The sequence below is a fragment of the Triticum urartu genome, chromosome 3A (assembly GCF_056163025.1).
Source record: "Triticum urartu cultivar PI428250 chromosome 3A, HENAU_Tu73, whole genome shotgun sequence".
Classification (NCBI taxonomy): Eukaryota; Viridiplantae; Streptophyta; class Magnoliopsida; order Poales; family Poaceae; genus Triticum; species Triticum urartu.
Window position 1 is genome coordinate 207130263 of NC_141875.1, and position 23502 is coordinate 207153764.

Below are 23502 nucleotides of genomic sequence, written 5' to 3' on the forward strand. Positions count from 1 at the left end.
GAAGAGGAAAGGGTGATACAGTAAAGTAACGTAAGTATTTCCCTCAGTTTTTGAGAACCAAGGTATCAATCCAGTAGGAGATCACGCTCGAGTCCCATGCACCTACACAAACAAATAAGAACCTCACAACCAACGCGATAAAAGGGTTGTCAATCCCTTCACGGTCACTTACGAGAGTGAGATCTGATAGATATGATAAGATAATATTTTTGGTATTTTTTATGATAAAGAGAAATATAGATGCAAAGTAAAATAAATGGCAATAGAAATAACTAAGTATTGGAAGATTAATATGATGGAAGATAGACCCCGGGGCCATAGGTTTCACTAGTGGGTTCTCTCAAGAGCATAAGTATTATGGTGGGTAAACGAATTACTGTCGAGCAATTGATAGAATTGAGCATAGTTATGAGAATATCTAGGTATGATCATGCATATAGGCATCACGTCCGAGACAAGTAGACCGAAACGATTCTGCATCTACTACTATTACTCCACACATCGATCGCTATCCAGCATGCATCTAGAGTATTAAGTTCATAAGAACAGAGTAATGCTTTAAGGAAGATGACATGATGTAGAGGGATAAACTCATGCAATATGATATAAACCCCATCTTTTTATCCTCGATGGCAACAATACAATACGTGTCGGTTCCCTTTCTACCACTGGGATCGAACACCGCAAGATTGAACCCAAAGCTAAGCACTTCTCCCATTGCAAGAAAGATCAATCTAGTAGGCCAAACCAAACTGATAATTCGAAGAGACTTGCAAAGATAAACCGATCATACATAAAAGTTCAGAGGAGAATCAAATATTGTTCATAGATAAACTGGATCATAAACCCACAATTCATTGGATCTCGACAAACACACCGCAAAAGAAGATTACATCGAATAGATCTCCAAGAAGATCGAGGAGAACTTTGTATTGAGATCCAAAGAGAGAGAAGAAGCCATCTAGCTAATAACTATGGACCCGAAGGTTTGAAGTAAACTACTCACACATCCCGGAGAGGCCATGGAGTTGATGTAGAGGCCCTCCGTGATCAATGCCCCCCCGGTGGAGCTCCGGAAAAGGCCCCAAGATGGGATCTTCGGGTACAGAAGGTTGCGGCGGTGGAATTAGGTTTTCGTGGTGCTCTTGGATGTTTGGGGGGGGGGTACATGGATATATATAGGAGGAAGAAGTACATCGGTGGAGCAACGGGGGGCCCACGAGGGTGGAGGGCGCGCCCAGGGGGGTAGGCGCGCCCCCTGCCTCGTGGCTGCCTCGTTTGTTTCTTGACGCCCACTCCAAGTCTCCTGGATCATGTTTGTTGATAAAATCACGTTCCCGAAGGTTTCATTCCGTTTGATATTCCTTTTCTTCGAAACCCTAAATTAGGCAAAAAACAGCAATTTGGGTTGGGCCTCCGATTAGTAGGTTAGTCCCAAAAGTGATATAGAAGTGGAAAATAAAGCCCATTAACATCCAAAATAGATAATATAATAGCATGGAGCAATCAAAAATTATAGATACGTTGGAGACGTATCAGGGGTCATCTTATAATGCTATTGCCGTACTAAGCAAAATAAGATGCATAAAAGATAAACATCACATGCAATCAAAATCTGTGACATGATATGGCCATGATCATCTTGTGCCTTTGATCTCCATCTCCAAAGTACCATCATGATCTCTATCGTCACCAGCATGACACCATGATCTCCATCATCTTGATCTATATCAACGTGTCATCACATGGTCGTCTCGCCAACTATTGCTTTTGCAACTATTGCTATTGCATAGCGATAAAGTAAAGCAATTATATGGCGCTTGCATCTTATGAAATAAAGAGACAACCATAAGGCTCCTGCCAGTTGCCGGTAACTTTAACAAAACATGATCATCTCATACAACAATTTATATCTGTAACATCCCAAAATTCTAAATTTTGGAATGTTATAATAAATAGATAGATTTGATTGATTGTTTGATTGATTGACTGAAAGTGAGTGAATTCGAAACTTTTGAAAGTTAAATGAGAGGGAATAAAAGGACTTTCCCAAACTTTCATATTTGCTTTTTGATCTCCGCGAATTCAAATTCTTTTCAATCCAAAATCCTAGAGAGAAGATGACATGACTTCTTCCATTTAAATTAAATGAAAAGGGTTGTTGAAAATATTTGAATTTCATTTGAAAATATTTCCAATTCTGAAACTTTATGCAACTCAATGATTTTCATGAGAGAAGATAAAATGACTTCTTCAAATTATATGAAATACGAGTTGGGAGTTTCAAAGAATTAAATTCAAAGTTCTTTTGAATTTATTTTCAATTTGGAGTTATTTGAGTTTTATTCAAATTATTTTCTCCAAAAATAAAATATATGGAAATTAGGGTAACATGATTCCCTACAACAGAAAATTGGAGAGAAATCAATTTGAATTAATTTTGGTATTTTTTTAAAATGATTTTTATTGAATTTTATTAGAGCAGGAGCACTGTTTGAATAATTTGAATTGGTGTGTATTTTATTTAATGTTAGAAAAATGTTCACGTTGTAGGGAATCTTTTTCTGAAAATTTTGAGTATATAATATGCCTATATTATATTTTTATTTATTTTGCTTTTATCATTTTATTTGTCTGGAAAATAATGTTAAAAAAAAGAACTTCCCTCGCCGACTGGGCCGGCCCAGTTCCTGCCAGGTCGCGGCCCAGCCCAGCTCCCCGTCCGCCTCGCCCTCCAGCTCGGGACGGAGTCCCGAGCGATGCCGCGACCGCCGCCGCCTCGACGTTCGTACCGTGCCCGGACTCCCCTCGCCGCCTCTCTCCTCCCTCCTATAAAATCCGGAGCCCCGGGCCTCCTCTCTCTCTCCTCTCCCCGCAACCGCCGCCTCCCGCCGCTGCTGGCTGCCCGCGCCGCCGACGCACATCACCGCCGCCGCTGCTAGCTGCTGCTGCTTTGCCGCCTCTGCTGCGACGCCGCAGCTGCGCCTCGCCGCGCCGCACCGCCACTGCCCGCGTAGCCTCCGCCCTTGCCGCCTCGCTGTCGCGCCAGATCCGCCGACGCCGGAGCTCGCCGGACTCGCCGGAGTCCGCAACCTCGCCGGAGAGTCTCCGGTTTTTCACCAAAGAACCGCCCCGAACCGGTATAAAACCGCCCCCGGTTCACCTGTTTTCTTTTAGGTTTAGGTTTTCTTCGGTTTTGCTTAAGAACCCGTTTTTTTTAAATCTAGTTATTTTGCGAACGTTCACTGTTTAGATCTCCTTAGCGAATGGTTTTCGTCGGTTTAGGTTCTGTAGCGAGCGTTCGCTCAATAGATTTTTCCTTTTTCTTATTATTTCGGCCAGGGACCTGGATGTGAATACTTTATTTACAAAATAGTCCCTGTTCTTCAAACAAGCATAACTTTTACACCGTTTGTCCAAATCCAACGAAACCAACGCCCACTTCTTCGTTACGATCTCCTCTATCCAGTAATCCAACTTAAACATGTTTTTCAAAAGTTTAAATTTTGAATTAGATCAGATTTGAATTCAAACTTCGTTTGATCATAACTTGAGTTTCGTAGCTCCGTTTGAGTTGATTCTTTTTGAAAATCGAAGCTCTTGACCTAAACATTCTAATAAGGCCAAATTCACATAATTTTGGTACTGTTAGAAATTGTTTTATGTTGCAAGAGTTATTTGCTTGGTTTCGATGTTTTCTGAATTGTTTTCTTCGTTCTTTCTGATCTTTTGAGTGATTGCTTATGTGTGGTTACTATTGTTTGCTTACGATAGATTGACCGGAGAGTGACGAGTAGAACTATCAAGAGTTTTGAGTGCGAATCATGTTCATCAACATTGCAGGCAAGTTCACACTTTGATCATATCCCTTTCATACCCAATCTTTATTGCATTAGATCAATCCTCAAACATTGCATGATTAGGATCTAATTAAATTGTGGGATGGGAAGTAGATGAGGTAGTACCTATTACCTGTTTATTATCAAACCCTTGGGAGTTACTACTACGTTATGCTTATATTGCCATGCTATGCTCGTAGACGTGGATTGGGTTTTGAGATTATTTCATGACAGATGTGAGATTGTTAATTAATGGTTTACTTAAGGTGGCAACTTAAACACACATCTGGGTGGATTGAGGCACCTGGGTATTCCAGGACTTGCCTGTCTAGGCACCTGGGTATTCCAGGACTTGCCTGTTTTTCTTTTGGACCGCCACCCAGGCTCAAAGGGATCATGCGATTATTCATACTAGAAACTTCCGTGTGCAGCCACAAGCCATTATGGGCTCTGGCATAGTTGATTAAGTCGTGCGAACTCTTACAGGGTAGACTAGCAGATGTAGGGGAAAGTAGGTGTACCGGTCTATCCAACGTAAGGTGCTAGCGCTTCTGAAAGGCTGTGTCTCGGTCATCCGTTTCTCAAACACCATGTAGTGCGAGAAAACCAACGGAGGAGATCGAGTCTTGTGGGGAAAAGTGCGCAAACCTCTGCAGAGTGTACAAACTAATCATGATTAGCCGTGTCCCCGGTTATGGACATCTTGAGTATCTAGTTCTTGGATTATCCCGTGATCTCATCACGTTACTTTAAATGAATATTGTTGGGTTTAATGATGTTACTTAATTGGGATTGAGAATGCTGTCAACCATTCTCAATGTTCAACAACCACCATGATAGTTAAATAAAATTTATTCCTTTGCAGTAGGGAAAAATTGGCCTTACGCAAAAACCTTATAACCATAGAGCTTTTCCACCAGCCAAATATGCATGTAGTGATAGTCTTTATTCATCATTCTCTATGGTGTGAATTTGCCAGTACATTCAATGTACTGACCCTCTGTGGCTGCAACGTCTCATGTTGCAGGATTATCTTACGACGAGTAAGTGATACGTTAGGGTTACGATTTCTACACTCAACTTTGCCGTTGGTGTTGATGGGAATCCACAACCTTGTTACTTCTGCTACTTTAGATTTGAGGTAATAGTATTTACGTTACTTTTACATGTGATTTACCTCTGTTATAAATCCTCGAGTACTGTGTGTGTCAGCATAGCGATCCAGGGATGACACTTAAGCACAGAGACTTGACCCATTCGGGTCGGGTCGCTACAAGATGGTATCATAGCACATGTTGACTGTAGGACATGACCCTAGAAACTGGCAAGCCCATAGCAAAGATTTTTCTCTACAACTTTCCCTTTCAAAAGATCTTTTACATCTCTTCTCTACTGAGCTTATTCAAATATTCCCTTTTTGTGAGACCATATCCCTCTCCCCTTTTGACCACTCGAAGATTCGACTGATGAGACCACTTCAAGACGTACAAGATATTGGACAACTAAGACCGCTTCGGAATGAAGAGGATTTTACTGTGCATCTGAATAATGGAAACTACAACGGTTGAAGACTCTGAAGACTAGTAGAATTTGGAGGCTACGAAGCATTTCCAGATTTGTATGACCTAGGAAGGCTACCCTTATGGAACTTGACAGATTATGGAAGTTGTCAATGCCCGAGATCAAGGTGTATCGGAGAAAGACTAGAGCATGGAGCATTAGAACTCGAAGTTTTGTCAAAGAAAACCCTAAGGTAGGAGATATCTACTATGGAATGATAGCTCATAGGGAATGACAAGAGCAGAAACATGGTTATCCGTGATGTCATCGCCCGCTTATGCTATTGTCACCGTGCTGAGTTAAGCATGCATATGCATGGAAGGATTGGATGGTAGAAGGCTGATGGAGCATCTATCAGCAAGAGGTGAAGTTTTAACCTTAGCCGGTGTATCACCAGGATCTGGAGAATTACATCAAGAAGTTTAAGATGGATTGCAGGAAGCTATATTTTGACAAGGAAGCATTTCGTGAAGAACTCAGGACCCAAAAGTTGAAAGTAGCCAAGCTAGAGGAGCTACAACCTCGAGATACCAGAGATTTGTCAGGAACTGAAGGACAGTATGACCATGGCTCATGCCAAGGATGTTGAAACCCAGAAGTTTGGAATGCAACTCCAGAATATTAAAGGACATCATGAGAGACTTCGCGTCAACAGAGTTGATCTGGCAAAAGAACTTGAGAAAGACAAGCATGATCGGAAGAAGCCATTGGAGGCATGAACAAGGCTTGAAGAGCTTTGGAGACATTGAAGATTTATTGACCTTTAGAAGACCAAACCCCTATTATATACCTACGTTAGATGCGACGTTTGTGAGCTGTCATTTGTTTGATGTTTTTTCCGACAGCCACAATAAAATCTGTCTTTTCAAAACTTTTGTTTGTATTGTGTGCATCCCTCTTGATCTCGCTTATCTCACCCCAAAACCCATGGACCCAATAGAGGATGAATGGAGATGAGCTTGTATTTTCGGGACCAATGAGTCAATTGGAGACCGACCGATGGATTCAGAACATGGAGGATCATATGGAGAACAACCCTATAGTCGAAAAGGATATGGCCCAGCATGCTCTTCAATGCTTTGAAAGAGGTGCTACTACTTGGTGGAGGATGTACCAAACCATCAATGGAGGGCAAGGAGTAACCACTTGGAAAGAATTTAAGTTGACTTTGCTAAAGTCTCAGTTTATGTCCCAGAAATTGAAGCCTTATGGAAAGGATATGAAAAAAACTTGTGCATGCAAGCTTTGTGGAGAAATAGGACACAACCATAAAGAACACAAGGATGAATGCCCTAATTGTGAAGGAAGTCACCCAGCTAAAGAATGCCCAACTAGGCAGATCACTTGTTTCTTGTGTGAAGGGACTACCCACTATCCCTCTCGGTGTCACATTTACCCCATGGTACGAAGAACCATACAACAGAAGAAAGAAGTAAAGAAAGGAGCCCTTATGGAAAGTTTAGAAAAACCTGTGATGAAGGAAGATGTGGAGGACACACCCAAAGAAGAGCCAATTAAACCCTGCACCAAGTCATGCTATTCATGTGGAGAAGAAGGACACATCTCCCAGAATTGTTTGAATGGGGATTTAGTAGAATTCCCGACAGAGGAAGTAGAGTATGACCCACTGGAAATAGAAGCTCTGATGGGAATGGAAAAGTCCAGAAAGAGAAGTAGATTGGATTCCAGGAAGGATCTGAGTCATGTCACCTGTTATAAGTGCAAGGAGTCAGGGCACTACCTCAGCAATTGCCCAAAAAGGAAGCCAAGGACCCAAGTAGGCTACGTAATCACAAGGAAACCTCGAAACCTATCAGAAGTAATATGTTTCCGTTGTAATGAAGCAGGGCACTTTGCCAGAGATTGTCCGACGGAGAAGGAGACTTGTGATAAATAGTTGAGTTTGTAACAGAAGAAATATGGTAGTAGTAGTTGGAACATTTTCCTTTAAATTGAGGTGTTGAGTTGAGGCATGTAATGGAAAAACAGGAGATTGTAATGATTTGAGAATTAATAAAGTTAGCAGTGTTGGTATTGATTTGGATTTTATGAGTTACTCTATGGGGAAAGATGTTGACCGTTTTCGAGGATATGAGAAATACGGTCTATGGAATATTGGAGCATTTTAAGGGTGGTAGAACCCTGTAAGAACCATTGACCCCTGGAAAGGAGAAGGATACTCCACTGAGTGGATTCCGGACAAAATGAATACGAGTTTTGTCTCGATATGTTTCATACCCCAAGAGTGTGTGGGATGAAGTTGGAGACGTCAGTTGTTTGGACCAAATGTGATCAAGGAGTCAGAAGAGAATGTTAAGTTGATTCGAGATAGACTGAAGGTAGCTCAGTCTAGACAGAAGAGTTATGCAGACTTAAAAATGCAAGGAGGTAGTCTATGAAATTGGAGACAGAGCATGTCTTCGTGTGACCCCTCTGCGAGGAGTTAAACAATTTGGAGTTAAGGGACAGTTAGCCCCAAGATTTGTAGGACCATACCGAGTTTTGGAGCGTATGAGAGAAGTGGCCAACAAGTTGGAGTCACCCGAAGGACTGTCAGGAGTTCATGATGTGTTTCACGTTTCCTAGTTGAAGAAGTGCCATGCAGAGATGACCAATATTCCCCTGTAAGGACGCTTGACCCTGGAAAGGATAATGATGTTCCATGAAGTGAGTATGGATTTCATAAGTATAAGTTTTTATTTTGGTATGTGGGATATCCCACGAGGATGAAGAGATAAATTATTATTGGATATAAAGGAGGTATGATGTCGGAAATATCGATCAATGGAAACTCCATGATGTGTCTGAGTAATCATGTCCTAGTTTGGTGCCAATAGAAGGAAGGAAGACAATACAATTGGATGGATTTAAGACTACTATGAAGTTGGAAGTTAAAATAATGATCAGTTGCCCGATGATAAGTTCAAGGACTACAAGTGATGAGATAGGCCATAACCCCCAGGCCCCAGGACCTGCCAAGGAGCAAGCACATTCTTGCTGAAGGAAAAACCCTGGAAGTGGATATACCTTTGTTGACAGACGATTTTATAGGAGTTTACGCAAAACCTGAGAGTTGTGAAGGAATGATAGATGTTTGTCTGGCTTGCAGAATCAATGGATTATTCCGAACTTGGTTTGTCGACGAGAGAAATTCTGCAATGCTTGTGAGGATGACCGAGTGTTACAATGCGAGATTCGCTAAACCGTATACAAGGTAATGATTTGGGTGCGGGATGGATTGATCACCATACCGACTTACTCTTATTATTCGCCTTGCTATATGGGATGGTAAATCTGAGTGACTTACCTATAGTGGAGAGACGACGATCAAAACCTTGTTTAAGCCTTAGAATGGTATATGTATTTTTCCTTGTACAAGGCAGTTTTTGCCAACCATAGGTTATACGGTGAGGATCAACCTAGACCCATTTCCTGCAGGAGAAACCATAATTGGATTACCACCATGAGATATCGATAGTTAGTTAGTATTGGCGCCAGACCCGTCAGCTAAGAAGACCCAATCTCGGAATAACCTTACCTAGATGAAAGGATAAATGAATTGAGGAAAAGGTTATGCCACTACCGGAAGAGCTCAGAGGAGGAATTTTCTCGAGGATCTGAGAAGACCGACACTGTCAAGAATAAGGATGGAGTATATGAGTTTTGATGGAACAGTAACCATGCTTCTAAGGGTGGTAGCACCCCAGACCCCTGTGATGATCGATGGATTTTGAGAAGACCCCAAACCCTAACCTTTTTCTTGCTAGCCTCTCCGAATCTCGAGGACGAGATTCATTTTAAGGGTGGTAGGTTTGTAACATCCCAAAATTCTAAATTTTGGAATGTTATAATAAATAGATAGATTTGATTGATTGTTTAATTGATTGACTGAAAGTGAGTGAATTCGAAACTTTTGAAAGTTAAATGAGAGGGAATAAAAGGACTTTCCCAAACTTTCATATTTGCTTTCTGATCTCCGCGAATTCAAATTCTTTTCAACCCAAAATCCTAGAGAGAAGATGACATGACTTCTTCCATTTAAATTAAATGAAAAGGGTTGTTGAAAATATTTGAATTTCATTTGAAAATATTTCCAATTCTGAAACTTTATGCAACTCAATGATTTTCATGAGAGAAGATAAAATGACTTCTTCAAATTATATGAAATACGAGTTGGGAGTTTCAAAGAATTAAATTCAAAGTTCTTTTGAATTTATTTTCAATTTGGAGTTATTTGAGTTTTATTAAAATTATTTTCTCCAAAAATAAAATATATGGAAATTAGGGTAACATGATTCCCTACAATAGAAAATTGGAGAGAAATCAATTTGAATTAATTTTGGTATTTTTTTTAAAATGATTTTTATTGAATTTTATTAGAGCAGGAGCACTGTTTGAATAATTTGAATTGGTGTGTATTTTATTTAATGTTAGAAAAATGTTCACGTTGTAGGGAATCTTTTTCTGAAAATTTTGATATATAATATGCCTATATTATATTTTTATTTATTTTGCTTTTATCATTTTATTTGTCTGGAAAATAATGTTAAAAAAAAGAACTTCCCTCGCCGACTGGGCCGGCCCAGCTCCTGCCAGGCCGCGGCCCAGCCTAGCTCCCCGTCCGCCTCGCCCTCCAGCTCGGGACGGAGTCCCGAGCGATGCCGCGACCACCGCCGCCTCGACGTTCGTACCGTGCCCGGACTCCCCTCGCCGCCTCTCTCCTCCCTCCTATAAAATCTGGAGCCCCGGGCCTCCTCTCTCTCTCCTCTCCCCGCAACCGCCGCCTCCCGCCGCTGCTGGCTGCCCGCGCCGCCGACGCACATCACCGCCGCCGCTGCTAGATGCTGCTGCTTTGCCGCCTCTGCCGCGACGCCGCAGCTGCGCCTCGCCGCCTTGCCGCGCCACACCGCCGCTGCCCGCGTAGCCTCCGCCCTTGCCGCCTCGCTGCCGCGCCAGATCCGCCGACGCCGGAGCTCGCCGGAGTCCGCAACCTCGCCGGAGAGTCTCCGGTTTTTCACCAAAGAACCGCCCCGAACCGGTATAAAACCGCCCCCGGTTCACCGGTTTTCTTTTAGGTTTAGGTTTTCTTCGGTTTTGCTGAAGAACCCGTTTTTTTTAAATCTAGTTATTTTGCGAACGTTCACTGTTTAGATCTCCTTAGCGAATGGTTTTCATCGGTTTAGGTTCTGTAGCGAGCGTTCACTCGATAGATTTTTCCTTTTTCTTATTATTTCGGCCAGGGACCTGGATGTGAATACTTTATTTACAGAATAGTCCCTGTTCTTCAAACAAGCATAACTTTTACACCGTTTGCCCAAATCCAACGAAACCAACGCCCACTTCTTCGTTACGATCTCCTCTATCCAGTAATCCAACTTAAACATGTTTTTCAAAAGTTTAAAATTTGAATTAGATCAGATTTGAATTCAAACTTCGTTTGATCATAACTTGAGTTTCGTAGCTCCGTTTGAGTTGATTCTTTTTGCAAATCGAAGCTCTTGACCTAAACATTCTAATAAGGCCAAATTCACATAATTTTGGTACTGTTAGAAATTGTTTTATGTTGCAAGAGTTATTTGCTTGGTTTCGATGTTTTCCGAATTGTTTTCTTCGTTCTTTCTGATCTTTTGAGTGATTGCTTATGTGTGGTTACTATTGTTTGCTTACGATAGATTGACCGGAGTGTGACGAGTAGAACTATCAAGAGTTTTGAGTGCGAATCATCTTCATCAACATTGCAGGCAAGTTCACACTTTGATCATATCCCTTTCATACCCAGTCTTTATTGCATTAGATCAATCCTCAAACATTGCATGATTAGGATCTAATTAAATTGTGGGATGGGAAGTAGATGAGGTAGTACCTATTACCTGTTTATTATCAAACCCTTGGGAGTTACTACTACGTTATGCTTATATTGCCATGCTATGCTCGTAGACGTGGATTGGGTTTTGAGATTATTTCATGACAGATGTGAGATTGTTAATTAATGGTTTACTTAAGGTGGCAACTTAAACACACATCTGGGTGGATTGAGGCACCTGGGTATTCCAGGACTTGCCTGTCTAGGCACCTGGGTATTCCAGGACTTGCCTGTTTTTCTTTTGGACCGCCACCCAGGCTCAAAGGGATCATGAGATTATTCATACTAGAAACTTCCGTGTGCAGCCACAAGCCATTATGGGCTCTGGCATAGTTGATTAAGTCGTGTGAACTCTTACAGGGTAGACTAGCAGATGTAGGGGAAAGTAGGTGTACCGGTCTATCCAACGTAAGGTGCTAGCGCTTCTGAAAGGCTGTGTCTCGGTCATCCGTTTCTCAAACACCATGTAGTGCGAGAAAACCAACGAAGGAGATCGAGTCTTGTGGGGAAAAGTGCGCAAACCTCTGCAGAGTGTACAAACTAATCATGATTAGCCGTGTCCCCGGTTATGGACATCTTGAGTATCTAGTTCTTGGATTATCCCGTGATCTCATCACGTTACTTTAAATGAATATTGTTGGGTTTAATGATGTTACTTAATTGGGATTGAGAATGCTGTCAACCATTCTCAATGTTCAACAACCACCATGATAGTTAAATAAAATTTATTCCTTTGCAGTAGGGAAAAATTGGCCTTACGCAAAAACCTTATAACCATAGAGCTTTTCCACCAGCCAAATATGCATGTAGTGATAGTCTTTATTCATCATTCTCTATGGTGTGAATTTGCCAGTACATTTAATGTACTGACCCTCTGTGGCTGCAACGTCTCATGTTGCAGGATTATTTTACGACAAGTAAGTGATACGTTAGGGTTACAATTTCTACACTCAACTTTGCCGTTGGTGTTGATGGGAATCCACAACCTTGTTACTTCCGCTATTTTGGATTTGAGGTAATAGTATTTACGTTACTTTTACATGTGATTTACCTCTGTTATAAATCCTCGAGTACTGTGTGTGTCAGCATACCGATCCAGGGATGACACTTAAGCACAGAGACTTGACCCATTCGGGTCGGGTCGCTACAATATCTCATCACGTCTTGACCATATCACATCACAACATGCCCTGCAAAAACAAGTTAGATGTCCTCTACTTTGTTGTTGCAAGTTTTACGTGGCTGCTACGGGCTTCTAGCAAGAACCGTTCTTACCTACGCATCAAAACCACAATGATTTTTGGTCAAGTTTGTTGTTTTAACCTTCAACAAGGACCGAGCATAGTCAAACTCGATTCAACTAAAGTTGGAGAAACAGACACCCGCCAGCCACCTGTGTGCAAAGCACGTCGGTAGAACCAGTCTCATGAACGCGGTCATGTAATATCGGTCCGGGCCGCTTCATCCAACAATACCACCGAATCAAAGTAAGACGTTGCTGGTAAGCAGTATGACTATTTTCGCCCACAACTCTTTGTGTTCTACTCGTGTATATAACATCTACGCGTAGACCTGGCTTGGATGCCACTATTGGGGAACGCAATATTTCAAAAAAAATCCTACGATCACGCAAGATATATCTAGGTGATGCATAGCAATGAGAGGGGAGAGTGTGTCTACGTACCCTCATAGACTGAAAGTGGAAGCGTTTAGTAACGCGGTTGATGTAGTCGAACGTCTTCGCAATCTAATCGATCCAAGCACCAAACGTACGGCACCTCCGTGTTCAGCATACGTTCAACTCGATGATGTCCCTCGAGCTCTTGATCCAGTTGAGGCCGAGGGAGAGTTCTATCAGCACGACGGCATGGAAACAGTGATGATGAAGTTACCTACGTAGGGCTTCGCCTAAGCACTACGACAATAAGACCGAGGTGCGTAACTGTGGAGAGGGGCACCGCACACGGGTAAGAGAAGACTTGGTGTGCCCCCTCCCACATATATAAAGGGGGAAGGAGAGGTGGCCGGCCGAAGGGGGGCGCGCCTTGGGGGGAGTCCTACTTGGACTCCCGGTCCAAGTAGGATTCAACCCCTCCTTTCCTTTCCAGAGAAGGGGGAAGGGGGAAAGAGAAGGAGGAGAAGAAGGAAAGGCCCCCCAACCCTAGTCCAATTTGGTTTGGGCTTGGGGGGGGGGCGCCTCCACCTGGCCGCCTGCCTCCTCCCTCCTCAAGGGACCATGAAGGCCCATTAACCCCCCCGGGAGGTTCCGGTAACCCCCCGATACTCTGGAAAATGTCCGAACCTTTTCGAAACCTTTCTGGAACCGCATAACAACATACGTTGTTCCCTTTGTCATCGGTATGTTACTTGCCCGAGATTCGATCGTCGGTATCATCATACCTAGTTCAATCTCATTACCGGCAAGTCTCTTTACTCATTCTGTAATGCATCATCCTGCAACTAACTCATTAGTCACATTGCTTGCAAGGCTTATAGTGATGAGCATTACCGAGAGGGCCCAAAGATACCTCTGCGATACACGGAGTGAAAAATCCTAATCTTGATCTATGCCAACTCAACAAACACCATCGGAGACACCTGTAGAGCATCTTTATAATCACCCAGTTACGTTGTGATGTTTGATAGCACACAAGGTGTTCCTCCGGTATTCGAGAGTTGCATAATCTCATAGTCATAGGAACATGTATAAGTCATGAAGAAAGCAATATCAATAAAACTAAACGATCATAATGCTAAGCTAACGGATGGGTCTTGTCCATCACATCATTCTCTAATGATGTGATCCTGTTCATCAAATGACAACACATGTCCATGGCTAGGAAACTTAACCATCTTTGATTAACGAGCTAGTCAAGTAGAGGCATAATAGGGACACTCTGTTTGTCTATGTATTCACACATGTACTAAGTTTCCGGTTAATACAATTCTAGCATGAATAATAAAAATTTATAATGATATAAGGAAATATAAATAACAACTTTTTTATTGCCTCTCGGGCATATTTTCTTCAAACCGGTACGTAAAACGTGCATAAGAACTAGTAAGCAAAAATTTCCTTATTGTCATGGAGTTGACACGGCAGATGTCCTAGTGGAAGGACTTTGTTGTGGAGCCATCGCAACTAGGTTATCTTAAAGGGGTTAATTGGGACAAAGGACATAGGAGTTTATACTGGTTCGGCCCCTTGCGGTGAAGGTAAAGGCCTACTACAGTTTAGGGTTGTATTGTTAGGGTTTCGATTACCAGGGAGCGAATACGCTTGACCTGGCTCTCGATTGTTGTTTCTTGTCCTTAAATCACCGCCGGGTCGTCCGTTTATATACAGGTTGACACCCGGTGGCTTACAGAGTCCCGGCCGTCTCATATACAACATATCCGCCTCGGTGGCTAACTATTCTTGCCTTACAATACAAGTTATACATGTGGCGGTTCATCCCCTTGGGCCTCAAGCCGCCTCTAGGTCTTGGGCCGTCAATGGGCTTGACATGACCCACCATCTTCGTTGATAAGTCGCCAGTGGTATAACCCAACCCCTCCTGGGCGGTTCATACCCAGTAGTTATATCCCCAACATTAGGCCCCAGGTTGGTTTGAACTTGTTCATATCAATCTTCAATACTGACTTGTCAAAATCTTGCATCGCTTGTTTGATAAACCTCGTTGTAACCCGCCGTGACGTCAGCTCATAGAATCTTCTTAAACTGCCATGACGTCATTTCACATTAAATGTGCACGAGGCCCAGCACATCTTAATTGATCCTTATCTTAATGAACATCCCGAGAATCGAGGCGTCCATATAGCCATGTGATGATTTTAGCCTCCTCGATTCCCGCGCATGCCTTGTATTATCCCTCTTATAAATAGGGACGGGGGTCTTTACCATTCTCCCCTGCTTCCTTGCCTTCGTCTTCCTCTCGCATCTCCTTTGTCGCCCGAGCTCCGCCGCTGCGACCTCCGGCCGCTACACCAACTCAGCCCCCCTGCATCAACCTGACCAGACCAGAAAACTCCAGTGCGCCACCGCTGCTCCCGATCACCTGTAAGAGCACCTCTCCTCTTATCTCAAATCTGCATTAGGGTTTGGGCAGTTCATCGGTGTTCTTGTCGTTCTTCGTTGTTTCCTTCAACTCTGATAGATTTTAATCTGGATAGGTCATAAACCTTGTACGAAAGTAGTTTTAGCATTCATTTTCATCATTAGAATAGCATCTCTCCATAGAAGATCTCATCAGAGCATCCAAACTTTTCCACCGCTGCCGCCTTAGGTTTAGAATTTTACTACTTTTCCTGAACTGTGGTAGATCCAAAGTTATTGCTCCAACTTGAAAAATATGTTTGCCCAACACTTAGCAAAATTTTCACTGATCAATTTGAATTACCATAGCTGCCATGGAGGCTTATACTATAAACCGATATCCATCATGTAATACTAGGCCTTGTTTAAACCGCCACCACACACTTCATAACTTGCGTGACCCGGCAATGCTTCTCCAGTTTAACCATGCTTGCTTATTCATCCTTATAATTTGGTTCTGCATAATATACTTGACTTCTAAACTCTGTCCGGCTTTAACAGCAAAATCCTTAATCCGGTAGGTACCATTAGTCCCCTTTTAAGCCGCCAATATGAATATCTGCGTGCTTCAATGTTCATTCTCCGGCTTAATCTGTAGCCCGTTTACCGCATTTTTACCTTTAAATCAATGGTCTAGCTTAATAACATGATCTTAAGTCGGTAATATTTCTTTCTTTTAGGCCTTTTTCCTCAAAAATGGTTAAGACTGTCACCGCCTGCAACTTGGTCATTTCCCGGGTCACTGAGGAAGACCTGAACGAATATGTTCAGACTGGCGTCTTAGCAAAAAAAGATCCCATCCACTGGAGGGTTCCAGGCAATGAAACTCGTCCTGAACCCAAGGACAATGAAGTAATTGTCTTTACTGATCACATAAACCGGAGCATCAGCCCTCCCGGCTCGAAATTCTTCTGTGATGTGCTGCATTTTTTCAAGCTCCATCCACAAGATATCGGACCCAACTCTGTTTCAAACATCTGCAACTTCCAAGTATTCTGCGAGGGGTACCTTCAACAGGAGCCCACCGTAGAGCTATTCAGGGAGTTCTACTACTTAAACCGGCAGAACGAGTTCACAGACGGGCCTAGCTTAGAGTTAGGCGGCATTTCTATACAACACCGGAAAGAAGCCACCTTCCCAGCTGCCACTCTTCCCAGTCACCCCAAAGACTGGAACCAGACTTGGTTTTATTGCCAAGATACTTCGCCAGAAGGGGAAAATCCACTGCCGGGTTATCGCGCTAGCCAGCTTAGCAACAGACATCATCTTCCAGACCGTATCAACGCAATGGAATGAAAGAAATATGTGCCAGTTTTTGCAAAGATCCGGGCCTTGATGGCCAACGGTTTGACCGGAATTGATCTAGTCCGATGATGGGTCGCCTGGAGAGTCTTGCCTCTAAGCCGCCGGCCCGGCTTGTTGTGCGAGTACACCGGCGAGTTAGCAGATCCTCAACGCCACTGGCAGATCGAAATGACTGATGAAGACATCAATGACATGACCAAGATCCTATTGAATGAGAGCTTGGAAGATTGCAGTCAAGTCGGATTAAATCCTTTCTGCTTTCTGAATAAGCCGCCAGCTGTAAGCTTTGAATCAAATGCATACTTGACTATGTTTTGATTTGTACTGCATGTTCATACTCATTCAATTTTTACAGGACGATTCACCTTTTTGGACCAAGAAGATGCAGGATAAACCGGCCAAGAAAACCCAGACCAAGAGCAAGGCTATCAAAAGCCTGCCAAGAAGAAGACCAAAACCGCTGAGTTATTTAACTTTGATGATAATGATGATGATGAGTCAGAGGTAGAACTTGACTCCCTTGGCTCGTTTTTGTACATCTTATTGACAATGACCATTATCAGGATGATGCAGAGGCCAGCCGTGCAGATGATGAAGAGATAATTACCCTTTCCTCCGGCTTAGAACCTTCGCCAACACAGAAAACTCGACAAGCGAGCCGGAAAGTAAGATTTTCCCAACTTTCTTTTGAAGAAGCAACAACATGAAGCTCGCCACACAATCCGTAACAGTGGTGGTGAAGTTTTATCCTCTGGCTTACCGAACGCCCTAGCACCTCGCAAACGCCGACCGGAGGTTTCAACTATTTCTGACTTATCTTATCCAAGGCGGGTCTTTTTCAACAAACTCTTAACCCGCCCGATTCAAACTATCAGGGAACATCTCATTCCTCCTCCGATGACTCAACGAGGACTCAAATCCCAGCCTTCAAAACGGTGCCTGGGTAAGGGTGTATTCCATCATTCGAAACTTCATGCCTGACTGATATACTGACATCTTTGTATTTCTCATTTCCAGTGGCATGGCCAAGCCTAGAAAGAAGGCAAAATTGAACAAGTCGAGTGAAGATTCTAGCCCTTCTGAGCCGGAACAACAAATGCCAGAAGCCTCTCATCCAACCACTGAAGCTACCCTTGATGAGCTGCCACTAGAAGATCACAACGTAGATCATATGGATGTTGAACCTATCATCAGTAAGCCGCCAAGCCCCATCAAGCCCATTGAAGATAAAACTAACGATGTCGACATCACCGGGCTTGGTTATACAGTGCCGGATAATCCTACTGCTTTATCCAAGCACAATGCCAAGGAAGAATTTTCCGCTGCTGATAAAGGCAAGTGGAAAGCAGACTTGGAAAGCTACACCCAGTTCGGCGCCCAAGAAATCCACTCCGGTTATTTGAACCGTCTGTATACCAGCCGGGATTTTGAAGCCGGCTTAGTCAACTTGATGAAGGAGCGCTATGAGGTAATTCAATCAAATCCTCCTCATAGATATATCTCTATCAGCCGCCAAGTCTATAGAATATGATAGAATTGAATATACTGTAGACTTTCAAATAGTCATAAATAGATGAACATCATCACTAGTAGCCCCCAAGGGCTGGCTTAGACTATGAAGTTAAGCCGGGACTTCAATTAGCAGTAATCAACTTTGCATCTATAGCCCCCAAGGGTCAGCTTAATCAATATGAATAAACTAGGACTTATCACCATGGCTGAGACCAATATCCCAATATGTAGTCTTTATAAACCGGATCATATCAGTTTACCCGGGTCAGCAGATAAATTTGTTTTGAAAAAAGCAATAGGCATTAGCCCCCAAGTGCCAAGGAAAATACTTGTATTGTGCTTGGTACTTCAAAAAATAATCATGATCAAGATACCTTCCATGTTTGTTCATGTCACAGGCTGAACTAACTGAGAAGGATTCGCAACTCAACGATCTGAGGGCCAATATTAAAACACAGCAATCTGAGACATCCAAAGCCAAGTCAGAACTGAAGACTGTGTTGGAAAACATTGAGCAGTTGAAACAAGGCTTCAGTGCTGATAAAACCGGCTGGGAGACTGAGAAGACAGCTATATTAAAGAGAGTGGAGAATTCCGAGGCAGCCCTTAAACCGGTGACCGATGAGTTGTCCGGTTTAAGGTATCAGATCAACAACATGACATCAGCCATCTTCGGTAAGCAATAAAAATGACTCCTTTACACCATCGGGCATATCATAATCATCTGTTGGTTTAGTAATAACTTTACTGATACAGGTTCTTGGAGCGTCAAGTTTGGCTCAGATATGTGCATCAAGCTGAAGGCTATCTACACTCTAGTAGAACAGCTATACACTGGCGCTCAACGGACCATTGCTGTTGCTATACATAAAAACATCCACCCACTCTCATCAAGGATACATTGGAGAAGTTATCAGTGCTGCCCCAAAGGATTGATGATTTAAAGTGAGTATCTGCCAGAGCCGACGCCTTGACCGCTTTAAGCCGGGAAAAGGCGTGGCAAGCCGATCTTGATCCAGAAGACTTGGCCAATGGTTTCCCAAGTGTAAAAGAAGACGGGTCTCCCTTCAGCGCTGATGACTTTGCAGAAATAGCAAGAGCAATGCGTCCGTTAGCAAGAAAACTGGCTAAGGATACCAATCTATCCCAATACCAGGTGGCTTATGATGCCAAGAACAAGAAGATAAAGGCGCCGGTTCATCAAGAGGTGGATCTCATCCCGCCGAAGAGACCCGAGGGCCATAGGTTTCACTAGTGGCTTCTCTCAAGATAGCATGTATTTCGGTGGGTGAACAAATTACTGCCGAGCAATTGATAGAAAAGCGCATAGTTATGAAGATATCTAAGGCAATGATCATGAATATAGGCATCATGTCCGTGTCAAGTAAACTGAAACGATTCTGCATCTACTACTATTACTCCACACATCGACCGCTATCCAGCATGCATCTAGAGTATTAAGTTCATAAGAACAGAGTAACGCATTAAGCAAGATGACATGATGTAGAGGGATAAACTCAAGTAATAATATATAAACACCATATTTTTATCCTCAATTGCAACAATACAATACGTGCCTTGCTGCCCCTACTGTCACTGGGAAAGGACACCGCAAGATTGAACCCAAAGCTAAGCACTTCTCCCATTGCAAGAAAGATCAATCTAGTAGGCCAAACTAAACCGATAATTCGAAGAGACTTGCAAAGATATCAAATCATGCATATAAGAATTCAGAGAAAAACCAAATAATATTCATAGATAATCTTGTTCATAAACCCACAATTCATCGGATCTCGGCAAACAAACCGCAAAAGAGTATTGCATCAAATAGATCTCCAAGAACATCAAGGAGAACTTTGTATTGAGAATCAAAGAGAGAGAAGAAGCCATCTAGCTAATAACTATGGACCTGAATGTCTGTGGTAAACTGCTCACGCTTCATCGGAGAGGCAATGGTGTTGATGTAGAAGCCCTCCGTGATCGATTCCCCCTCCGGCAGATCACCGGAAAAGGCCCCAAGATGGGATCTCACGGGTATAGAAGGTTGCGGCGGTGGAAAAGTGGTTTCGTGGCTCTCTGCGATGTTTCTAGGGTATAAGAGTATGTATTGGCAAAATAAGTACAACAGTGGAGCTACGAGGGGCCCACGAGGGTGGGGGTGCGCCTACCCCTTGGGCGTGCCCTCCTGCCTCGTGGCTACCTCGTGGAGTTCCAGACTTCGACTCCAAGTCTTCTGGATTGCTTTCGGTCCAAGAAATATCATCGCGAAGGTTTCATTCCGTTTGGACTCCGTTTGGTATTCCTTTTCCGCGAACTGAAATAGGCACACAAAAAAACAAAAACTGGCACTGGGCCTCCGGTTAATAGGTTAGTCCCAAAAATAATATAAAAGAGCATATTAAAGCCCATTAAACATCCAAAACAGATAATATAATAGCATGGAACAATCATAAATTATAGATACATTGGAGATGTATCAAGTGGATATTAGTTCATTGAGCTATATGTTGCTATGAATTACCAAAACCACCCGGGGATTAGTTGCACTTTCAATTGCAATAATCATGATCGGGGTGATAATGATTCTTATGATCTTAAAAATTTATTTAAACCTCACGATGAATATGGTTGCGATAATATTAGAAGTGGGTTTGGAAGAGTGTCAACTTTAGCTAAAAATAATCCCACACATTTGGAGAATGTTCAATCTTATGATTTTTTTGATAAAAGTGGGTTCAGAGAGGTCGTGACTTTAGTTGACACTAATCCCACTATCTTGGAAGATTATAAAACTTTAATGCATGTGGATCATGAAGAGAAAATTTTATATGATAGCTATATTGTCGAATGTGATTATTATCCTACATGTAATTATTATGAGAGAGGAAAATATGGTTATAGAAATTTTCATGTTACTAAATTACCTCTTGTTATGTTAAGATTATCAATGTCTTACTCCTCTCCCTTGCATATGCTAGATATTTCTTGCCTTAATAATTTGTTTGCTTATAAAATTCCTATGCATAGGAAGTATGTTAGACTTAAAAGTGATTTTCACATGCTTTATGATGCTCACTTCATGTTTCAATTCTTCTCTTTCATGTGAGCATCATTAAAATTATCATGCCTAGCTAGGGGCATTAAACAATAGTGCTTGTTGGGAGGCAACCCAATGAATAAAATATTTTTTCATTTTTCATTTTTGTTCTTGTGTGTTTACACAATTATGCTACTGTTATGATTGTGTTTTTATGTTTCATTTAGTGTTTGTGCCAAGTAAAGCCTTTAGGATGGTTTGGGTAATAGTTGATCTGATCCTGTTAGAAAACAAAATCTTTTGCATCTAGTAGCAAATATTTTGAGTTTTTTTTACAAAAGATTATATATGAATTTCCTACGTTGTCCTAATTTTTCAGATTTTTTGGAGTTACATAAGCATGGTCGAAGTCCAGATTACTATAGATTCTTCTGTTTTTGATAGATTCTATTTTCATTGCATTGTGTGCTTATTTTGATGAATCTATGTATTGTATCGGGGGATATAAGCCATGGTAAAGTTAGAATATAGTAGATATAATGCAATAATAAAATATGAATGGGTTTGCAACAGTACTTAAAGTGATGATTTTCTTTATTATACTAACGGATCTCGCGAAGTTTTTTTGTTAAGTTTTGTGTGATTGGAGTTTTCAAGTTTTGGGCGTGATCATGATGGAGATGGAATAAGGGGTGAAAAGAGCCTAAGCTTGGGAATGCCCATGGCACCCCAAGGTAATATTCAAGGAGAACCAATCAACTAAGCTTGGGGATGCCCTGGAAGACATCCCCTCTTTCTTCTAACGACCATTGGTAATTTTTCTTAGAGATATATTTTTATCCGTCACATACACTACAAAAAAAGACACATCCGTGAAATTTTGGGCCGAACAAATTTTTTACTGTCATGCTTATGACACTTCTATGATGATAATTATGACAAAACCCTTTATCATCATAGATGTGGTGGGCTCCTACTTCTATGAAAAAAAATCATGACAGAAAATGGGCTTTTCGTCCTGGGCGGGCCGGAGACGCAGCTGCATTAAATTATTTGGTTCGTCCATGATGGAAAAAACCGTGGTAGATGTGAGGGCGAGGAAAATATCGGCGAGTTTCCGATTACGATGGGTGGTCGGGGCCGAGCGATGCACAGAGGTTTCTGCGTTTCTCTCGTGTACACATGTATGTGCGAGGCGTTGGCTAACTGAACCCGAGCGACCACACGTTACTGAACCCGAGCGATCGATCCCTTGGCTCTTAACTGAACACGAGCGATTCATTCACTGCTGACTGAACCCGAGCGATTCCTTCTCTGCTACTGCTAACTGAACCCGAGCGATCAATCACTGTTGCTGCTTACTGAAGCCGATCGAGCCCCCATGCGAGACGTAGCCAGCTGGTGTTGGGTTACCTCTCGATGAACAGTGACCGTTGCTACCATGTGCGTGGTACGTAGAATGAGTCGAGACATGGTGAGTCGAGTCGGTTGGTTGGTTGTGGATGAACAGTTCCCGGTGGGGGTTGGATGAACAGGACCCTTGATAACCCACAAGTATAGGGGATCGCAACAGTTTTCGAGGGTAGAGTATTCAACCCAAATTTTATTGATTCGACACAAGGGGAGCCAAAGAATATTCTCAAGTATTAGCAGTTGAGTTGTCAATTCAACCACACCTGGAAACTTAATATCTGCAACAATATTTAGTAGCAAAGTAATATGATAGTAGTGGTAACGGTGGAAAAAGGTAACGGTAGCAAAAGTAATATTTTTGGGTTTTATAGTGATCGTAACAGTAGCAGCGGAAAAGTAAATAAGCGAAGAACAATATATGAAAAGCTCGTAGGCATTGGATCGGTGATGGAGAATTATGCTGGATGCGATCGATCATGTAACAGTCATAACATAGGGTGACACAGAACTAGCTCCAGTTCATCAATGTAATGTAGGCATGTATTCCGAATATAGTCATACGTGCTTATGGAAAAGAACTTGCATGACATCTTTTGTCCTACCCTCCTGTGGCAGTGGGGTCCTATTGGAAACTAAGGGATATTAAGGCCTCCTTTTAATAGAGTACCAGACCAAAGCATTAACACATAGTGAATACATGAACTCCTCAAACTACGGTCATTACCGGTAAGTATCCCGATTATTGTCACTTCGGGGTTAACGGATCATAACACATAATAGGTGACTATAGACTTGCAAGATAGGATCAAGAATTCTGATATATTGATGAAAACATAATAGGTCCAGATCTGAAATCATGGCACTCGGGCCCTAGTGA